The 21179-nt window shown below is 37.8% G+C and overlaps 1 protein-coding gene across 9 annotated transcripts in view; it reads left to right on the top strand.

Moving 5' to 3' along the window:
• HDAC9 (histone deacetylase 9) overlaps positions 1 to 21179 on the top strand; it is a 999599-nt gene that overhangs the window by 560781 nt on the left and 417639 nt on the right. The window lies entirely within an intron of this gene.

Raw genomic sequence — 21179 nt, 5'->3', positions numbered from 1 at the left:
GACATTTCCAAGATGTCCTGCAATTGGTTTCACCTACCAGGTTTAAACGTTGACCCTCCCATCTTCTACCTCAAGGCTTGCTCCTTTTCCTGATTTCCTTAGTTCTGCTAATACCCCTCCCTGAATCATTCAGGTTTGACCATTGGATTCCACTTTGGCTCCATCATCTTCTCTCTCCTCTTGTCCAACCCATCACCAGGTTAAGACCTTTTCCCCTACCAGCTCTTTCTCTTTTTTACAGTAGGAATCATCTTTTCGGATAAATTTCCCGCCCCACTTAATACCTAGTATACAACCTTGCACAGAGCAAGTGCTCAGGAAATTTTCATTAAAAGGAGCATCTCATTCTCTTTCTCGTCTAGCTGCTGTCAATACTTGTGCGGAAATGTTGAGTCATAATTAAAGCCAATAAAATGAGAATCAGAGCAACATTCTCTTTTTTTCTACCCATAGCTTAAGTACAACATTTAAACCACCTGAATTGGAATCAACTGGTTAGAAAAACAATGCTGTTCTTCGAGCCCTTATGTAACATAAATTCAGTGAAAATCTGCTCAAACCAAACTCTAATTAAAGGTTTTAGCTGCCAAATAATATGTTCTGGTTAAAGCCAAGTTAGTATTAAGGAGTGTTTCGTGAATAACAGCACAAGCTTTATACTTTGCTGTTGATTTTCTCATGGGGAACTCATGTAAAGGAGAGTGATACCTCCCTGTTGACTTTAACTTTTAGAAATGCAAAGCATGCTGAAATTGTACATAATTCTCTTCTAAAGAAAAGGAAATAGCATTTCAGTGGTTTTCCTCTGTCTTACTGAGTTATGGTAGGGCACAATTATGTCTGTTAAATTGATTTACCAGATGGAAGGTTACATTTTATATTTAGCTGATTAAGTTGTAGGAGAGTAGAATTATATCTCATACCATAAAGATCATACGTAAAGGTAAAAATATTTTAATTAACTACAGTTTGAAAGTGACTGATTAGAGGTCTAAACTGTTTTATTTCACTCCTTTTAGTTACATTGCACCAAAAGGGGAAATCGTTCTTAGAAATGGGCCTTATCATACAGTTGTTATTTGGCTTAATAACTTAATATCTCAAATGGAATCTGTTTTTTAAAAAAAAAAGTAAAATGTTCCCACTTCAGTGAGTTTTGGAAATTGCTTGCTTTTGACGCTATTTAGAATGTACAAAGTACTCAGCATTTGGGCGTTAAAATAAATGATCTTTAACTTACACACTTATGGAACGTTAACAGAAAAATTTAAAAGAGAAAAGCTACATTTTTGTATTTTTTTCTTTTTAGGATATTTTTACAAATAAGTAAATAGATTAATAAAAGCTTTACTTTTTATAAAAAATTATATCTGATCAAGTGTTAAATATTAATTTTAAGGAAATTATTGTCTTGGTATTTTTGCTAAGCAATGGGCATATATCATTAATAGTTTTCTTTAATATCCTACTTCCTTACCTAAAAACAATACAAAAGAATATAGCACAGTGAAACCTGATCTAGTCAGAACCAGTATTTCAGGATATTCAGACTTCCAAAGCAATGCCAACTTTGGAATTTATTAGACTGCTGTATTGACTTCTTATGACTCCTGTAATAAATTAGCACAAACTTAGTTACTTAAAACAACCCATATTTATTATCTTACTATACTGGAGATCAGAAATCCAAAATGAGTCTCACCTGGCTAAAATTGAGGTGTTAGCAGGGCTGTGTTCCTTTCTGGAAGCCCTAGGAGCAAGTCTATCCACTTGCTTTTGTCAGCTTCTGAGGGCCACCCACACTCTCTGGCTTGTGCCCCCCTTCCATCTTCAAAGCCAGAAATGACTAGGTGAGTCTTTGTTGCCTTGCATCACTCCCGATACTCGCTATTCTGCCTCTTTCTTCCATATGTTCAGAGGACCCTTGTGATTATACTGAGCCCACCTGGATAATCCAGGATAATCACCTCATCTTTAAATCAGCCGATTAGCAATCTTAAATCCATTTGCAACCTTAATATCTTTTTTACCATGTAAAGTGACAGTCACAAGTTCTGGGGAGTGGGACATAGACATCTTTGTCCTGGAAGTATTATTCTGCCTACCACAACTACTTAAGAGTTTTATAGGATGATGTTTGCTAAAGCATACTCTGATTTACTACCTCTTTACCTTTATTTGTGGGGGGGGTGGGGGGCGCCGTGCTGCACGGCTTGTGGGATCTTAGCTCCCCAACCAGAGATTGAACCCACACCCTCGGCAGTGAATGTGTGGAGTCCTAACCACTGGACCGCCAGGGAATTCCCTCTTTACCTTTTTATTTGAAGTTTGTTTGAGGTTTATTTAACCAGACAATCACCCAGAGAAAATTGGCTAAATAGAAGGTATTTAACTGAAGGTCTATCTAGAGATGGTCTCTGGGTGACCTTAATAAATCCAAAGGCAAAATATTACCTTTTACATCATTCTCAAATAGATAATAGTGTTTCCTTATAAATATGTATTAAAAAGAAAATTTATGATAAAGATAATAAAGCTGTGAATTCCATCGAGGCAGAAGTGAATTACCAAGAACATTCCAGAACCATGAAGTTTACAAAGTCAAACTTGCAAAAGAAAAATAAATAATAACAAGACCTGCCCAAATGACTTGGAAAGTTTTGAAACAGGAAAAGAAGAGCAGGAAGCAAGTTGGCATTTGAGCTGGGTGGAGGACAAACTCCTGTTGACCAGAAGTCAGTGATGTTGAGCCATGGCAACTAGATGTATCTCAGGGGGTTCTGAAGGGCCCAAAAGACTAGTGGTTGCACCTAAAGACTTGAAATTATATTGAAGCTGATAACAGTTCTAAGCAGCAGTAATTAAGCCTTAAAATATATGTGCATGACTAGACTGACCAGAAAGCCAGTAAAATCTAAACTGAACAATGTGATTCCCTAAAGAGACTAATGGAACCACTTCTACATATGACCTAATCCAGAAATTTGGCAGCCACACTGAGCTACTGGCTCCCCTTCATCTCATCAGATACAAGCTTCCATCATTGCTTGCTCTTAGACTTCCTCTTTCTCATCATGTCTTCTGTTGTAGTTCAGTACCCATTTAGTCATATCCCCATTCCAAGTATTGACCATTCTCTGATTTCAGCATAGCCTTGTCCAGTCAACCCTATGTCTTTTTAAACTTTAAATCTAGTCTTCCTATCCTCCTACTTACATGTCAATTAATACCTCTTCTATTATGTACAAGGCTAAAGTCCTTCCATGGCAAGCACAAACTCTCTTCTTTCACCCTCCCTCCCTCACCTTCCCCCCTCCACCACCTCATTCTCCTTTGTCCTAACAGTACCTAACAGTTTGCAGTTCCATGAATAAGTCTTTCTGTCTCACACTCACACAAGCCATTTATACCTGGTTTTCCACAAGGTCCTTGCTAAAATGTATGCTTGAGTAATTCATACTCATCTATCAGTGCTCAGCTGATACATGCTTCCCTTTGTTAAGCTTTAGTTGGTGCCTTCCCATCACCCACCAGGCTACCCTAAATACTCGCTACGTTCTTTATGCCAGTATATATGCCCAAATATACCTGGACAATTCTCTGTGCATATATGTCTATATTAAAATTAAAATTCTCTACTTAGCTGAGAAGTTTCTTAAGGTTAATATCTATAGCTTGTTTTGTATTGTATCCCCAGCATCTTCAGAGAGCTCATATTGGGCACTGAATAAACTTCTCTTATAGGAATAAATAAATATATAGAATAAGATAGGAGCTAATATACATCTCTTTAGGTATTTAAAAATATGGGCAGATTCTTCATGAAATAATTTTTAAGAATTTAATTTGCAGTAATATTTTGTAGTGAAGAGATTGACTGCTTTTGGATGGCTATCACTAGGCAAGTCAGAAGGAAAAGTAAACAGAATAACAGGTTAGAGAATGATGTTATAGTTTTATGGGAATGAACTGAAAATTTTCTGATAAACATCAGAGACAAAAAAATTAAAAGTCATACAATTGAAGAAAGTAAGTTATATGGCATTTAAAATTAGACGGTGATTTGCTCTATTTACTATTTATCATTTTAATCAATACTCCTGAACTCTTTAAGGTCAGGAGAATGGATGATATTGTCCATATTTGCAGGCGTAAATACTGAGGCACAGCGACATTAAATAATGCTTTACCCAAATCACACAGTTAGTGTGGCACAGTCAAGACTGGAAAACAACTCCAGACTCTTATGAATATAACCAGGTAAGTTCATGCTGAGAGCACAAATGCGTACAATAAACCTTAGGTTTATGGTATACTCAGGGAGTTATTAGCAGATAGGTGTTAGTTTTCTGGACCATACCATCCCGACTATAAGGTTGTTTTCTGGGAAAAATTGTGTGCTGTTCCAGCATGTGCCCCTATAAAATAACAGGGCTGCCCCAGTGCAGATCTTACCTGCTAAGATGGTCCTTGCCCTGCCATGAAAGCAGTTCACACCTATGTTTATACATGTAGCTCTTATGAAGTGTGTGGGTAGAAAGTATGTTACAAGTTTTACATCCACAAATAAAACTACTTTTCGTGACATTTCTATTCAAAAGAGTAGGTAAAAGATACATCTAGTAGAGGAGGTGAATAAAACTATAGAGTGCGCAGTGTAATTTTTGTGTATGTGTACATAGACCCGATTAGTTCATTACTTAAAGAAGATTAATAATGTAATTAATTTTCAATTCTATTTTTCAGTATGAAATTTTAGAACTCAAGAGGACTTTTAGAAAAAAAGATATGAATATATCTATAAATACAGACTCCCGCCGGAGTATTACATTATTTAAGCTGTGAAATACTTGTTCAGAAATAAGACTTTATTATAAACCCTTAGGCTCTAGGTTAAAAAACATTATTTTAGAAACTGTATTGAAGAAGATTGAAACGTGCTCCTAATCAAGTTTGTTTTATTGAAGTCATAATTAAAAATTTTGCTATATTTTCAAAATACAGATTTTCAAAATTTATTTTTGCTTAGGTAAGTAAAATATTTTATATTTGAAAAAATTAAAGTGTATAAAGGAATTAACTTTGAAGGTATTCTAGACTGTATAGGATGTGGATTTCCTTGACTCCAAAACCTGGTATTTTTGATGCTTGCCAGAAAAATGAAATTCCTTCTGCATTCCACACCTGATCTATAAGACCTCTTGCCATAAAGTTCAGCATCAAGAAATTCTTAGAAATTAAAGAAGTTGAAGTTCAGCTAGTTCTCTTCTCAGCAACGTTTGAAACCTGGTCTTTTACTGTAAGTTTCCTTTCATGCTTGGCTATATGCGAGCATTCATTTTTTTCATTCAACAGCTGTTTATTGAGACCCACCATGAGTCTATGTAGTTGTTCAGTCCTGAGAGTAGACACAGGAGTAATTGTTGCATTTACTATTCCGAGTGCTATGTGTGGTAATTTCAGTGAAACAGTGAGGGTTAGAGCCATATTGCAGTGGTTTGAGGTTAGGAAGCAGTGGTGGCAAGTGTAAAGCTACTTAAAAAAAAAAAAAAACTTGACTGTGAATTAAAGTATAAATGCAGACAGTAGCTAATAATATCTGTATCTCAGGAGGGCTTATTTTTATCTGAATGGGAAAAATCTGAGCATGTCTACATGCTGAGAAGAAAGCCAGCAGAGAGAGGGAGTTTGAAGTTACAGATTGAGTAACCTCTGTTAGTATTGCATAATTTAGCTAAGTTTTGCTTGGCATTTAATTTTTTAATTTATTTTTAATTTATTTTTATTTTTGGCTGCATTGGGTCTTCATTGATGTGTGCGGGCTTTCTCTAGTTGCGGTGAGCGGGGGCTACTCTTTGTTGCAGTGTGTGGGCTTCTCACTGCGGTGGCTTCTCTTGTTGTGGAGCACGGGCTCTAGGCACGAGGGCTTCAGTAGTTGTGGCATGTGGGCTTCAGTAGTTGTGGGTCATGGGCCCTAGAGCACAGGCTCAGTAGTCGTGGCACACGGGCTTAGTTGCTCTGCGGCACATGGGATATTCCGGACCAGGGCTTGACTCTGTGTCACCTGCATTGGCTGGCGGATTCTCAACCACTGCGCCACCAGGCAAGCCCTGACATTTATTTTTGAAGCTTTGTCTTCCACTTAGTATCCTTTCCCCACCCTGCTAGCATATTTAATACCCATCCCTTAAATTTGCCAGCATCTTCCCCTGGACAGGGTTGTTTCCTCTGCCTAGAACTGCACTTCCCTCCCACCTCTGCCTGTCAGGATCTCTCTGTCCCCAGGATTTCCCCTCAAGGCAAATGAATCTCTGCCTCCCAGCCCCAAAGCTCTGCTTACACCTATCACATGGCATTGATGACAGTGTGTCATTTGGTCTTGCTAGACCAGGAATGCCTAGGAGAAAACGGCTCTCTGGTCTATCTCTGAGACAGTTGCCTCAGCACTTAACACACCCCTTTCCCCATTCATTGATTCATTCATTCAGTAAATAACTAATGGGTTTAATCTATGTGGTAGGTACTGTATATATGCCGAATAAACAGTGGACATGTGTCCACAACAGAGGACATAACTAGACATGTTCCCACTACTCATGGAACTTGAAACTTTGGTTCTCAGTATTATTTAATAGCTCTTAAACTTAATTAAACAATGGAACCAACTGAATAGAAAGTTTCATTTTAACTATAAAAAGTGATGAAATATATCTCATTATTATTATTTGCTTATTATCACTTATTATTATTTGTTTCTGTCCAGAATCACATTGTTTGATTAAAGTATCTCATCTGTTAAAAATGGCAATTTGTACTTTAAATGTCATAAAAATTTTTTAAATAGTTATTTCTTCTTCTGTCCTAGTATTAAAAACAAAACCAAAAACCCAGCCTTGAGTAGCAATTTGTGTATTCATTCACTCAGTAGACTTTTTCTGAGTGCTGACTAAGCCAGCTGAGTACCAGGCACTGCAGAGAAATACTGTGAGGAAAAGGAAACAGGATTTAGCATAGAGTCCTGCTGTTGGGCTGAGGAAACTCAGTGCCCTGTCGTGGGCTTTTGAGCTTTAGAGGTGCCTGCTCTGGCTCACGAGGTGAAACATCCACAGATGCTAGGGGAGAATGCCAACCCAGAGCTAGCAACCCTTCCACTCTAGACCGAGCTCCTGTTAACCAGGACCTCCATTTTGTTTTCCCATACTGCTCTGCGCTACTTCCCGGGACTCCATCATACTCTCTGCCCTTTATACCCACTGATTTTTTTTTTTTCACAAGAAAGTTGTTGTCATTGTTGTTTTCATATGAATTTAATTTCTGTTTACATTGATGGAAGGAAATACAAATGGACATGTAGATTCACAACGATGTGTGCTACTGTGCTTCGAAAGCAAAGCATTGTAGATCACCTAAATGCCCAAATGTTATCAAATGCTTGCATAAAATATTGCATATTCACATGTAAATATGGCTGAATAATATATGGTATAGCCACATAATGTATTTTTAAAAGACTATGTAATTGCTTGGGAAAAGATTCATGATAGATTTTTAAATGAAAAACAGAATAAATGTAATCATTTCAAGGAATAGGTAATTACTGGGATAATTATATAGTACCTTATTAAGTGAACAAACAGGATATTATTATAAATGTAATATGATTCTCATTTTCAAATACTTTTATAAATACAATGCAAAGGATACATGAGTAGGGTATATACTCAGTTTGTCCTGTTTCCAAAAATTTCAAACATGCATGATTCACATAATCAGAAGAAAGCAATAAATGTAATTACAAAACACTTTTCAGAAGATCACACTATAAATTGAGTAACATTTACCAATGTGCATTTTGAAGAAGAATAATTCTCTTTGAACAAATAGACATAATTAGCGTGTTCTAAATAAGAAGATGGATGGTTGTCTACATTAATATTTCTGAAACTAAAAGAAGAGTATTATAATTTGTCCAGGAAATAGCATTTATCTATTACCATAAATGTGGCTAGCTATTAGAATCTAAAATTTCCCAATAAATGGTTTCTAAAAAAACTGTTTTATATGAATTACATATCATTAAATGATTGTAATTAGAAAGAGTTAGACTAGACATTTTGCTTCTCAATATCAAAATGTATAAAATCTGACTCATAACATTGAAGAGTCATATTATCCAAGCCCCCAAAAAAGCATAAGCTGTATTAGATTTACTATATTTTTCTGAATGCTAATTTGAAAATACATGGCCTTTGTCTAGTTATGAGATTTTTAAATTAGAGTAAGCTACAACTTTATTTTTATTTATTTTAACATCTTTATTGGAGTATAACTGCTTTACAATGGTGTGTTAGTTTCTGCTTTATAACAAAGTGAATCAGCTATACATATACATATATCCCCATTTCTCCTCCCTCTTGCGTCTCCCTCCCACCCTCCCTATCCCACCCCTCTAGGTGGTCACAAAGCACCGAGCTGATCTCCCTGTGCCATGTGACTGCTTCCCACTAGCTTTCTCTTCTACATTTGGTAGTATATATAAGTCCATGCACTCTCTCACTTCGTCCCAGCTTACCCTTCCCCCTCCCCATGTCCTCAAGTAAATTCTCTACGTCTGTGTCTTTATTCCTGTCCTGCCCCTAGGTTCTTTAGAACTTTTTTTTTAGATTCCATATATATGTGTTAGCATATGGTATTTATTTGTCTCTTTCTGACTCACTTCACTCTGTATGACAGACTCTAGGTCCATCCACCTCACTACAAATAACTCAATTTCGTTTCTTTTTATGGCTGAGTAATATTCCATTGTATATATGTGCCACATCTTTTTTATCGATTCATCTGTTGATGGACACTTAGGTTGCTTCCATGTCCTGGCTATTGTAAATAGAGCTACAATGAACCTTGTGGTACATGACTCTTTTTGAATTATGGTTTTCTCAGGGTATATGCCCAGTAGTGGGATTGCTGGGTCATATGGCAGTTCTATTTTTAGTTTCTTAAGGAACCTCCATACTGTTCTCCTTAGTGGCTGTATCAATTTACATTCCCACCAACAGTGCAAGAGGGTTCCCTTTTCTCCACACCCTCTCCAGCATTTATTGTTTGTAGATTTTTTGATGATGGCCGTTCTGACTGGTGTGAGGTGATACCTCATTGTAGTTTGATTTGCATTTCTCTAATGATTAGTGATGTTGAGCTTCCTTTCATGTGTTTGTTGGCAATCTGTATATCTTCTTTGGAGAAATGTCTGTTTAGGTCTTCTGCCCATTTTTGGATTGGGTTGTTTTTTTGATATTGAGCTGCATGAGCTGCTTGTAAATTTTGGAGATTAATCGTTTGTCAGTTGCTTCATTTCCAAATCTTCTCTCCCATTCTAAGGGTTGTCTTTCTTTTTGTTTTGTTTATGGTTTCCTTTATTGTGCAAAAGCTTTTAAGTTTCATTAGGTCCCATTTGTTTATTTTTGTTTTTATTTCCATTTCTCTAGGAGGTGGGTTAAAAAGGATCTAGCTGTGATTTATGTCAGAGTGTTCTGCCTATGTTTTCCTCGAAGAGTTTTACAGTGTCTGGCCTTACATTTAGGTCTTTAATCCATTTTTAGTTTATTTTTGTGTATGGTGTTAAGGAGTGTTCTAATATTCTTTTACATGTAGCTGTCCAGTTTTCCCAGCACCACTTATTGAAGAGGCTGTCTTTTCTCCACTGTATATTCTTGCCTCCTTTATCAAAGATAAGGTGACTATATGTGTGTGGGTTTATCTCCGGGCTTTCTATCCTGTTCCATTGATCTATATTTCTGCTTTTGTGCCAGTACCATACTGTCTTGATTACTGTAGCTTTGTAATATAGTCTGAAGTCAGGGAGCCTGATTCCTCCAGCTCCGTTTTTCTTTCTCAAGATTGCTTTGGCTATTCAGAGTCTTTTGTGTTTCCATACAAATGGTGAAATTTTTTGTTCTAGTTCTTTGAAAAATGCCATTGGTAGTTTGATAGGGATTGCATTGAATCTGTAGATTGCTTTGGGTAGTATAGCCATTTTCACAATGTTGATTCTTCCAGTCCAAGAACGTGGTATATCTCTCCATCTGTTTGTATCATCTTTAATTTCTTTCATCAGTGTCTTATAGCTTTCTGCATACAGATCTTTTGTCTCCTTAGGTAGGTTTATTCCTAGGTATTTTATTCTTTTTCTTGCAATGGTAAATGGGAGTGTTTCCTTAATTTCTCTTTCAGATTTTTCATCATTAGTGTATAGGAATGCAAGATTTCTGTGCATTAATTTTGTAGCCTGCTACTTTACCAAATTCATTGATTAGCTCTAGTAGTTTTCTGGTAGCATCTTTAGGATTCTCTCTGTATAGTATCATGTCATCTGCAAACAGTGACAGCTTTACTTCTTCTTTTCCAATTTGAATTCCTTTTATTTCTTTTTCTTCTCTGATTTCTGTGGCTAAAATGTCCACAACTATGTTAAATAACAGTGGTGAGAGTGGGCAACCTTGTCTTGTTCCTGATCTTAGTGGCAATGGTTTCAGTTTTTCAACATTGAGAACGATGTTGGCTGTGGGTTTGTCATATATGGCCTTTATTATGTTCAGGTAAGTTCCCTCTATGCCTACTTTCTGGAGAGTTTTTATCATAAGTGGGTGTTGAATTTTGTCAAAATTTTGTCAAAATTTTATCATAAGTGGGTGTTGAATTTCTGCATCTTATTGAGATGATCGTATGGTTTTTATCCTTCAATTTGTTAATATGGTGTATCACATTGATTCATTTGCATATATTGAAGAAACCTTGCATTCCTGGGATAAATCCCACTTGATCATAGTGTATGATCCTTTTAATATGCTGTTGGATTCTGTTTGCTAATATTTTGTTGAGGATTTTTGCATCTAAGTTCATCAGTGATATTGGCCTGTAGTTTTCTTTCTTTGTGACATATTTGTCTGGCTTTGCTATCAGGGTGATGGTGGCCTCGTAGAATGAGTTTGGGAGTGTTCTTCCCTCTGCTATATTTTGGAAGAGTTTGAGAAGGGTAGGTGTTAGCTCTTCTCTAAGTGTTTGATAGAATTTGCCTGTGAAGCCATCTGGTCCTGGGCTTTTGTTTGTTGGAAGATGTTTAATCACATTCTCAATTTCAGTGCTTGTGCCTGGTCTGTTTATATTTTCTATTTCTTCCTGGTTGAGTCTTGGAAGGTTGTGCTTTTCTAAGAATTTGTCCGTTTCTTCCAGGTTGTCCATTTTATTGGCAAGAAGTTGCTTGTAGTAATCTCTCATGGACCTATGTATTTCTGCAGTGTCAGTTGTTACTTCTCCTTTTTCATTTCTAATTCTATTGATTTGAGTCTTCTCCCTTTTTTTCTTGATGAGTCTGGCTAATGGTTTATCAATTTGTTTATCTTCTCAAAGAACAAGCTTTTAGTTTTATTGATCTTTGGTATTGATTCCTTCATTTCTTTTTCATTTATTTCTGATCTGATATTTATGATTTCTTTCCTTCTGCTAACTTGGTGGTTTTTTTTTGTTGTTCTTTCTCTAATTGCTTTAGGTGTAAGTTTAGGTTGTTTATTTGAGATGTTTTTTGTTTCCTGAGGTAGGATTGTATTACTCTAAACTTCCCTCTTAGAACTGCTTTTGCTGCATCCCATAGGTTTTGGGTTGTCGTGTTTTCATTGTCATTTGTTTCTTGGTATTTTTTGATTTCTGAAGTGATCTCTTGGTTATTTAGTAGTGTATTGTTTAGCCTCCATGTGTTTGTATTTTTTACAGATTTTTTTCCTGTAATTGATATCTAGCCTCATAGCATTGTGGTCAGAAAAGATACTTGATACAATTTCAATTTTCTTAAATTTACCAAGGCTTGATTTGTGACCCAAGATATGATCTATCCTGGAGAATGTTCCGTAAGCACTTGAGAAGAAAGTGTATTCTGTTGTTTTTGGATGGAATGTCCTATAAACATCAATTAAGGCCATCTTGTTTAATGTATCATTTAAAGCTTGTGTTTCCTTATTTATTTTCATTTTGGATGATCTGTCCATTGGTGAAAATGGGGTAAGTCCCCTACTATGATTGTGTTACTGTCGATTCCCCATTTTATGTCTGTTAGCATTTGCCTTACATATTGACGTGCTCCTATGTTGGGTTCATAAATATTTACAATTGTTATATCTTCTACTTGGGTTGATCCCTTGATCATTATGTAGTGTCCTTCTTTGTCTCTTTTAATAGTCTTTATTTTAAAGTCTATTTTGTCTGATATGAGAATTGCTACTCCAGCTTTCTTTTGATTTCCATTTGCATGGAATATCTTTTTCCATCCCCTCACTTTCAGTCTGGATGTGTCCCTAGGTCTGAAGTGGGTCTCTTGTAGACAGCATATATATAGGTCTTGTTTTTGTATCCATTCAGCCAGTCTGTGTCTTTTGGTTGGAGCATTCAATCCATTTACATTTAAGGTAATTATCGATATGTATGTTCCTATTACCATTTTCTTAATTGTTTTGGGTTTGTTATTGTGGGTATTTTCCTTCTCTTATGTTTCCTGCCTAGAGAAGTTCCTTTAGGATTTGTTGTAAAGCTGGTTTGGTGGTGCTGAATTCTCTCACCTTTTGCTTTTCTGTAAAGGTTGTAATAACTCGGTTGAATCTGAATGAGATCCTTGCTGGGTAGAGTAATCTTGGTTGTAGGTTTTTCCCTTTCATCACTTTAAATATGTCCTGCGCCTCCCTTCTGGCTTGCAGAGTTTCTGCTGAAAGATCAGCTGTTAACCTTATGGGGATTCCCTTGTATGCTATTTATTGTTTTTCCCTTGCTGCTTTTAATATTTTTTCTTTGTATTTAATTTTTGTTAGTTTGATTAATATGTGTCTTGGGGTGTTTCTCCTTGGATATATCCTGTATGGGACTCTCTGCACTTCCTGGACTTAATTGACTATTTCCTTTCCCATATTAGGGAAGTTTTCAAGTATAATCTCTTCAAATATCTTCTCAGTCCCTTTCTTTTTCTCTTCTTCTTCTGGGACCCATATAATTCTAATGTTGGTGCGTTTAATGTTGTCCCAGAGGTCTCTGAGACTGTCCTCAATTCTTTTCATTCTTTTTCCTTTATTCTGCGCTGCAGTAGTTATTTCCACTATTTTATCTTCCATTTGTCCATTCTTCTGCCTCAGTTATTCTGCTATTGATTCCTTCTAGAGAATTTTTCATTTCATTTATTGTGCTGTTCATCATTGTTTGTTTTCTCTTTAGTTCTTCTAGGTCCTTGTTAAACGTTTCTTGTATTTTCTCCATTCTATTTCCAAGATTTTGGATCATCTTTACTATCATTACTCTGAATTCTTTTTCGGGTAGACTGCCTATTTCCTCTTCATTTGGTTGGTCTGGTGGGTTTTTACCTTGCTCCTTCATCTGCTGTGTGTTTCTCTGTCTTCTCATTTTGCTTAACTTACTCTGTTTGGCGTCTCCTTTTCGCGGGCTGCAGCTTTGTAGTCCCTGTTGTTTTTGGTGTCTGTCCTCAGTGGCTTCAGTGGGTTGTGTAGGCTTCCTGGTGGAGGGGACTAGTGCCTGTGTTCTGGTGGATGAGGCTGGATCTTGTCTTTCTGGTGGGCAGATTCCCATCCGGTGGTGTGTGACCTTATTATGATTTTAGTCCTCTCTGCTAAAAGGTGGGGTTGTGTTCCTGTCTTGCTAGGTCTTTGGCATAGGTTGTCCAGCACTGGAGCTTGCTGGTCATTGAGTGGAGCTGGGTCTTAGCATTGAGATGGAGATCTCTGGGAGAGCTTTCGCCGTTTGATGTTACATGGAGCCGAGAGGTCTCTGGTGGGCCAATGTACTGAACTCGGCTCTCCCACATCAGAGGCACAGGCCTGACAGCCGGCCAGAGCACCAAGACCCTGTCAGCCACACGGCTCACAAGAAAAGGGAGAAAAAAAGAAAGAAAGAAAGAAACAAATTTAAAAAAAAACAAAATAAAATAAAGTTATTAAATAAAAAATAATAATTATTAAAAATAAAAATAATTAAAAAGTAATTAAAAAAAAGAAAAGATCAACCAAACCAAAAAGCAAATCCACCAGTGATAACAAGTGCTAAAAACTATACTAAAAAAAAAAACAAAAAAAAAAACGGACAGACAGAATCCTAGGACAAATGGTAAAAGAAAAGCTATACAGACAAAATCACATGCAGAAGCATACACATACACACTCACAAAAAGAGAAAAAGGGAAAATATATATATTTCTTTGCTGCCGAAGACCACCTTCTCAATTTGGGATGATTTGTTGTCTATTCAGGTATTCTACAGATGCAGAGTACATCAAGTTGATTGTGGAGATTTAACCTGCTGTTCCTGAGGCTACTGGGAGAGATTTCCCTTTCTCTTCTTTGTTCGCACAGCTCCTGGGGTTCAGCTTTGTATTTGGCCCCGCCTCTGCGTGTAGGTCGCCTGAGGGCATCTGTTTCCCGCCCAGACAGGACGGGGTTAAAGTAGCAGCTGGTTCGGGGGCTCTGGCAGAGGCCAGTGTGATGTTGCACCAGCCTGAGACGCGCCGTGCGTTCTCCCTGGGAAGTTATCCCTGGATCACAGGACCGTGGCAGTGGCGGGCTGCACAGGCTCCCGGGAGGGGAGGTGTGGATAGTGACCTGTGCTTGCACACAGGCTTCTTGGTGGCTGCAGCAGCAGCCTTAGCATCTCATGCCCATCTCTGGGGTCCACGCTGATAGCCGCGGCTTCTGCCTGTCTCTGGAGCTCGTTTAGGCGGCGCTCTGAATCCCCTTTCCTCACGCACCAGGAAACAGTGGTCTCTTGCCTCTTCGGCAGCTCCATACTTTTTCCCAAACTCCCTCCCAGCTAGCTGTGGAGCACTAGCCCCTTCACGCTGTGTTCACGCTGCCAACCCCAGTCCTCTCCCTGCGATCAGACCAAAGCCCGAGCCTCAGCTCCCAGCCCCAGCCCTTCCCGGCGGGTGAGCAGACAAGCCTCTCGGGCTGGTGAGTGCTGCACGGCACCATCCTCTGTGTGGGAATCTCTCTGCTTTGCCCTCCGCACCCCTGTTGCTGCGCTCTCCTCCGTGGCTCCAAAGCTTCCCCCCGCCCCCGCCATCCCCCGTCTCCGCCCGCGAAGGGGCTTCTTAGTGTGTGGAAACCTTTCCTCCTTCACAGCTCCCTCCCAGAGGTGCAGGTCCCATCCCTATTCTTTTGTCTCTGTTTTTTCTTTTTTCTTTTGCCCTACCCAGGTACATGGGGAGTTTCTTGCCTTTTGGGAGGTCTGAGGTCTTCTGCCAGCATTCAGTAGGTGTTCTGTGTGAGTTGTTCCACTTGTAGATGTATTTCTGATGTATTTGTGGGGAGGAAGGTGATCTCCATGTCTTACTCCTCCGCCATCTTGAAGGTCTCCCTCACTATATCTTTAGATCAACTAGATAAGAGAATTTACTTGTGTTCCCAAAGTGTCTTTTCATAATTGTAATGATCATTTGATTGAACAGTTCACACATGACAAGGAATACTACAGTGTTAGTGTAAAAGTGACTTGGGCAGGAACTACTCCAGGAAACCTAATATTCAGAAAGGACATTCAAAATAGAGTGAATGGGTCATAGATTATACCTGCTTGGTTCTAAGTGACAGAGTGTCAGAATATGGCAGCTCCAAGGTAGCCCTGTGGGTGGGAAATAGCAGGAGAAATCCAGGAGAGAGGGAGGCTAGGTTGATAAACTGATAGATATCTAGTCCAGTAGAGAAGAATAGACAATGCCAGAGAAGGGATCTGACACTGGCTATGGAAGCTTGACCTTCACCTATGATTGTAGTGCTAAACATGGAGGTGGAATTGTTGAGTATCTTAAATATTCATTAATATTAAGATACATTTCTTAATCTAGTACTTAATCTTGATAGATCATTAATGATCTTAATTAATAATATCATTAATCATTACTCAATGGAAACATCTTTCTTTTCTCCTTATGATCATATCCAATGAGAATGAATAACTTCTTTATACCATGATACGTAGTTATTGAATTTTTGTCTAAATTACTGATGTAAAGAATATTCATAAGTTAAGATTAAAAATGAGCAGAAACAAAATGCACAAAGTAGGCAATCATTCTTAGTAAAACATGATGTATTTAAGACATAGAGTAAATAGAGTAGAAATTATAAACAGGCAAGTAAAAAAAGTGCAGAAAGTATGGAAAGTCAGTTATTAACCATAAAGTATTTTAAATACACTAAGTGAAATATCAGAAAAGGACCATCATTATTTTTGTTGTTGTTATAGATACTATTGCCCTAAGCAAAAGGAGTAAACCACTTTTAGCCTTCTATCCCTCTGCTTACGTTTTAATTTTATTCGTTTTGTTTTATTTTGATATAAGTTTCGTAGTCTTATATGTGGACACAATTAAACATTCGTTTATTCAACATCTCTCTATTGAACAACTTTTTTGTGATGGCCAGTTGAGCTAGGAATTTCATTCTACCCCTTTAATCTTCCACCGTGATGTATCCATATATATCATCTACCGTAGATGACAAAATGATTCATGGAGATCAATAAACTCACCCATGTTTGCTGGGTGTTAGTACATGAAAAAGTTAGCATTGAAATCTGAGTCTAGTTTGTTTGTGTCAGAGTCCCATTGGCTCCCGCAAAAGATAGTTTCCATGTTCGTATGTGTGTACACGTGCAAAAATGACACCTCCACACTCAAATACATGCTCAACACACCAATCTCTTAGAGAAATGACAAGTCTGGGCCTTGTCACTTACTGTGCCTTAGAATCCGAATTTTTTAACTTGTGCTTCTTCTACCTAACTTTTCTATTTCTTTCCCATTGTTTATTTTCATACCCACTGATACCTAAGTTCATTCTGCACCATGGAGATCAGTATGAGAGGAAAGATTCAAATATATTTAACTCATAAGGCATTCTTCACATGTTTTCTGTTTCCTTCATTCACTTTTTTTTTAAGTGAAAAGAGAAAAAGGTTTTAGTTCTCTCCTCTTTACCATTGTTTTCATTTAAATATTTATAATCAATTTTTTATGCAGTGTTTTCATCTCAGCAAACAAAAGCATTCAGATGGGCACACATGCACTAAAAGCTTGCCTTCTGTTTTTGTGATTAATTGAGATGTAGAGAGTGATGGGTGTGGGGTAAAAATAGAAATGCAATTAGTGCAGCTAGGCATGAAATACATTCAAATACAAGCAGAATGTCTCCCTAGTTAGTGATCTCTTTCTGGGCTCTTGAGGATTTTCCTCCCATTAGTAAGTCACTGGAATGGAAATCTTCAGCCTTTGGGGATACCAGAGCATTAAACATGGAATTAACTCTTAACTGCAAACTGAGTCAGCTCAATAGGTCATTAATTCTACTGCTTGGGTATATATCATGCTGAGCTTTGGTGTGTGGGCTTCTGAAATGTTGGGAGTGAGTTTATAAAGCATTGCAAGGACTAAGTGATGGTTATCTATCATTCCAACCTTTGCCTTCACCACTTAGATACTAATATCTCTGGTGACTCAAAATCAGAATTGAAATGCAGGCAAAAGCTTTTGCTAAAACCAATGGATTTGGACCTTTACTTAGAAAAGTTGTATATTGTGTATTTTGAGAAAATAAATTTATGTTGTGCTTTATAGAATATGTGATTCCTAGTTTTTACAAAGCTGTGTCCTCAGTTGATAAAGATATCACCGTGCCTCAAATATTATCCTACCCCAAATTGAGAATCTTTCTGCATATCTTCATAACCAGTAGAAGTTGACTAGCTTTGCTTTGAATGTTTTAAAATAAATTTCTAAGTATAAAGTGTATTGAAATATTTAATATTTTAAGCCACCTATAGCACTCCCTGATTTCTGATAATATTTCTTTTCTTCCCATACTCTTTTACATCCTCTTTGAGAATCTCCAACAGATACTATTATCTCCTTTGATCATCCCAGTGTAGTACAGTTATTAACAACTTGCATTTACTGATTGCTTACCCAAGGTTTTTCACACTTGATGATACTCATGTTTGGGTCCAGATAATTCTTTGCTGTGGGGGCCTATCCTGTGCACTGTAGGATGTTTAACAGCATCGCTGGCCTCTACCCACTACATTCCAGCAGCAACTCCCCATACTGACAATCAGAATATCTCCAGACATAGCCAAATGTCCCTTGGTGTCACAATCTTTGCTGGTTGAGAACCACTGGTTTATCTTCTACTAGACATTATTTTGTTTGAGTCTACAATAACTTTGTAAAACATGAAGGACTGTGTTAATCAGAGTCTTGGCAGGAAACAGAACCTACACAATATGGGTCGTAGACTTTTACGAAGGGACTGCTTACAACTGCTTAGGGATGTTGAGGCACCCAGAAAATAGCAACAGTGAGAAGCCAGGGCTAAAGAAGCAAGGAGAGGAAATAATGTTGCTGGAGTGCTGGGAAAGCTGAAGGTGTGGAGCAGAGCCCTCAAGAGGGAGATGAAATCAGGAAGGGACAAAGCTACACCTGGTGATGCAGCACTGTAGCAGAGAGAGCATAGGATACCTGGTCTCTCACTCCTTAATTCTTTGATCACTAGCCAGTCCTACCAATAGGTTGAGTCCAGATGAAATCCAACCAGCAAAGAACTGAGTGATGCAGTCCCAGGATTCGGTCCCATGAACTCAGAGAAAGAAGGAAATGGAATCTCTTGGAGCATATGGAGGGGAAAAAAAAAAAACCTATCTCCATTTTAACACGAGAAACTGAGATTTAGAGATATAAAGTAATTCATCCAAAGCCAAAAACCTAATGCGTGAAGTGAAGCGGGCATATAAAGCACATCTATTTCACTCCATGCACTACAAAGGTATCTTCATTGCTTATTTGCATGAATGAGCGGACTGATAGTAGCTGAAAGATGCAAAACCAGGACCCAGTTCTCATTCCTATTGTTCACTTTTTTTTAATGTTGTCACTGAAAGATATTTAAGAGCTGTATATCCAGCCCATTCTCATAGACATGTAGGAACAAAAGCTATCTGCCCACCTGTAAAAGCTTATGGAATTCTAGGTTTCATGTAGAATGTTTAAGTGGCATATGCTGATTTTCCAAGCTGTTGGCGCATTTTCATCTTGATTGCAGAAACTCGGGCCAGCTGGTGCAATGTGTTAGGAGCAGGAGGACTGGACTGGGAATCAGGGGCTCCGGGGCCCAGCCCTGGCTCTGTCATCCCTAGTGTAACACCCCCGCCACCAGCAGTAGCAGCAATAATAAAAATTCCGTAAACCTTTTCTTCCGTTTTGCGTTCACCCAGATCTCCGCAGTTATTCTCAGGTATCTAATCCAGTGGCCACAGTTCTGTGAAGTAAGGAAGGTATCAGAGTTTCATGTTTCACAAACGAGGAGTCAGGCTCAGATAGTACTAAAGTCTCGCTGAAAATCGCGTAGCTGGGAAGTGTGGTCCCAACTCCACATATTCCCGCTGAAAACACAGTGCCTTTTCTCCCCCACCTTTGAAATGATGAATCAGTCAGTGCACTTCCTCTGGAGAGCCAGTCCGTAGTGTTGAATCTGTTAGGCTTCATCATAAAGTCATGTCTAGATTAAAGTCTGAGACTCTGTGATTTTTGTCCTAGGGTTATAAGCAAGGTGGCAGCAGATACTAATCTGGTTAGCACATAGGGATTCCTCATTTTTTCCTTTCTGGGTTTTAGATGGAATATATTTATTAACCTACAGCTTTTCAGAGACAAAATTGGTATTTTAAAGGCATTTAAAAATAAATATATACCAGGGGGTGGGGGTGGGGTGGAATCTAAGTAAATTAATACAGTTCCATTTTTTCCCCTTATTCATGGGTAAGTTGGATGCTAGTAATTCAGACTCAACCTTCTCTACTAAGATAAAGTGAGTTGAAGGAAGCTCTGGACTCCTGGAAGGTCTGGCAAGAACCTTAATCCTTCCCCCAGACTATTTCCCTTCTTTGCCTTAAGGTGGGAGGCCCAGGAAGTAAGACATTTCAGGTCTCTAGTCACTGAGCTTCTTGTACTCAGTCCTGATCTCTGCCCACCTCTCCTGCCCATTTTCTACTTTTACAATATTTTCAGCACCGCCTCTTTATTTTTACTTTTCCAGTATTTTCAGGCATAAAATCAGGTGTAAAACACAAAAAAATTAACTTTTTTATTCTACCTATCCAGTTCCAAGAAAATCTAAGATTCTCAGTCCAAGGTAGAGCTAAAGAAAAGGGAAAAAGAGAAGAACAAAGAAGAAAGTAAAGTATAGGATTTTGAAGTCAAAAACAAAAAATAAATAAATGAGTAATAAAAGATTGTATGTTCTACGTTTGATACTCTCTGTAGTTTGGCAGAATTATAAAATTCCTTCAAAGAAATCATTTTATCTGATCCAGAATTATAGCTACATTATAACATTGTATCTGATGTAGATCATTAGTAATGCTTTGGAAAAGCAGTTGTATAATTGTTATACTGTTCATACATAAAGAAAGGTGGAAGAGCAGCATTTTCAGTATTTAGAAGATTAGAGTTGAGCTAGGTTACCTGGGTACAGATCCTGGCTTCATCCCTTTTTACTTTTGTGACCTTGGCAAGTTACTTTCCCTTTCTGGGTTTTGGTTTCTTCATTGATATATTCAAGGTGTGAATAGAATCTATCCCATATGGATTTTTATGGTTGAAGAAGTTAATATTGACAAAGCTTTTAGGACAGTAGTGGAACATAATAATCACTATGTGAACGTTAGTTGTCATCAGAAACATTGTTTCCCTAATCATCATCATCATCATTATTATCATCTCCACCAGCACCATCATAATCACCAATTTCTACTACAGAGTCAATCCAATGTTTCCATTCTTCTAAAGTATAATCACTTAAAAACCTAATAAATAATGACTAATTATAGAGCATCGCTATTTAGGATAGTTCAACCAAAGAAATAGTAACGTATGTATGAATAATGTGCATTCGTATTTTGCAACATATAACCTAACTCAGAACTTTAGCAATAAGACTTGCCCACCCTTCCTTTCTAATTGATTGTGTACTCACTGTATACAAAGGTTTATTCATAGTGATTCTACTTGGTTTTGTGTTGTTATACCGAGTATATTTTCCCAGGATTTCAGGTTCGAAACTACTGACAATGAAATATTTCAGGAGTCA

Source organism: Balaenoptera physalus (assembly GCF_965194825.1).
Source record: "Balaenoptera physalus genome assembly, chromosome: 8".
Taxonomy (NCBI): domain Eukaryota; kingdom Metazoa; phylum Chordata; class Mammalia; order Artiodactyla; family Balaenopteridae; genus Balaenoptera; species Balaenoptera physalus.
This window is presented reverse-complemented; position numbering and strand designations above follow the sequence as displayed.